Source organism: Berghia stephanieae, chromosome 12 (genome assembly GCF_034508935.2).
Source record: "Berghia stephanieae isolate SIO BIC M18660-M18661 chromosome 12, UCSD_Bste_1.3, whole genome shotgun sequence".
Lineage (NCBI taxonomy): Eukaryota > Metazoa > Mollusca > Gastropoda > Nudibranchia > Aeolidiidae > Berghia > Berghia stephanieae.
The window spans coordinates 6,225,050-6,226,811 of NC_088371.1; positions in this window are offsets into that span (position 1 = coordinate 6,225,050).

Here is a 1,762-nt window from a genome sequence, read left to right on the forward strand (position 1 = left end):
TTCTTAACTGGATAAAAAATACATTTGGATTGTCATTAGGTAGCATTACATTTGTTGTTTTTTTTTTTTTTTTTGTTAAATCCCTTGTTAGTCAGGATGGCTAGCAACTGAGCTATAAGAAGAACCTCATGGGAAATCCCTTTCCCTTGTAAGAACCTCATGGGAAATCCCTTTCCCTTGTAAGAACCTCATGGGAAATCCCTTTCCCTTGTAAGAACCTCATGGGAAACCCCTTTCCCTTGTAAGAACCTCATGGGAAATCCCTTTCCTTTGTTAGTCAGGATGGCTAGCAGCTGAGCTATAAGTAACCCTTTCCTTTGTTAGTCAGGATGGCTAGCAGCTGAGCTATAAGAACGTCATGGGAAATCCCTTTCCCTTGTTAGTCAGGATGGCTAGCAGCTGAGATATAAGAAGAACCTCATGGGATGAGTTCAATCTACACTTTTTCTCTGAATGACAGAAATCACAGGGATGAATTTTTTTATACATAAAGCTTTAAACATTTTTTTTTAAATGACATTACGACCACTTACACGAATCAAATTATTCAACCTCATATAATGATGGAGAGAGAGAGAGAGAGAGATAGAGAGAGAGAGAGAGAGAGAGAGAGAGAGAGAGAGAGAGAGAGAGAGAGAGAGAGAGAGAGAGAGAGAGAGAGAGAGAGAGAGAGAGAGAGAGAGAGAGAGAGAGAGAGAGAGAGAGAGAGAGAGAGGGGAGGTGGGAACGGGGTGGAGAGGAGGAATATATAAAATCATAGAAGAAAATCGTGCGGCTATGTGGTTTGGCGGTATTATTACACTCCCCTTCGGATAAGAAGATCCTGGGTCCCAGTCCCCGTTTTGAACAGCGCATAGTTGAGTCCTTGGAAAGGGCTCTTTACTCACATTCTCTCACCATACTCAGGTGTAGAATGAGTGCCTGGCCGTAAACAGCATTGTCTCAATCTCTATCTGAAAAAATTGTAATATTGCCTTTAAAAAAAGGCATCATGTCCCATCCTACAAGTTAAGAGTTGCTGTTGGCTAGGAACTCCTGGTAAAGCACTTTGAGCACGTATATTGGATATTAAACTATAAAAATTCAAGTTTTTGTTTGTTTTATTTATTCTTAACTGAAGATTGGGCATAAAATCCTGTACATAGGTTCTGAGGAGCTAAACTTTCATTTTTAACAAGATTTATTCAGTCAAAGAGGAGAATGCAGTGCTGTAGCTGGAGCCAAAAATTCGTATTTCTAGGCCCATGGTGCAGTTTATCCCGGTTTCAATAGCGTAAGACAGACGATAGCAATTGCTTGCTACCCTTTGGATAGGACGCTAGTTTATTGCAAAGTATTTTCCACCAGATCTAACAGACCCAGGAACCCAATCACTGCTCGGTGGACAGTGGGGTCAGAAAAAAAAAAATTTTTTTTAAATCAATAAAAACGAAAAAGTTCCTAAAATTGAACCAGATCTGTTGTCAATATCAGTGTCATGCTCAATCTATATTGAACTACTTTTGGGTCCACATTCGGTCTTCAGATTTGTTCATTACATGCGACCCAGCACTCAAAACGGTATTTTGTCAAGATAAAACAGATAGGTACTCCCCCCCCCCCCCAACAAAAAAAAAAAAAAAAACACACAAATAAAAAAGTGTTTAAAATATAAAAGACCAGAAATTTAAAAATTATATTCTCCATCACTTTAAGAAAGTATATTCATTCTTCACAATAAAATATAAAAATCTTAAGTCAAATACCTTACTTTAACTATCAA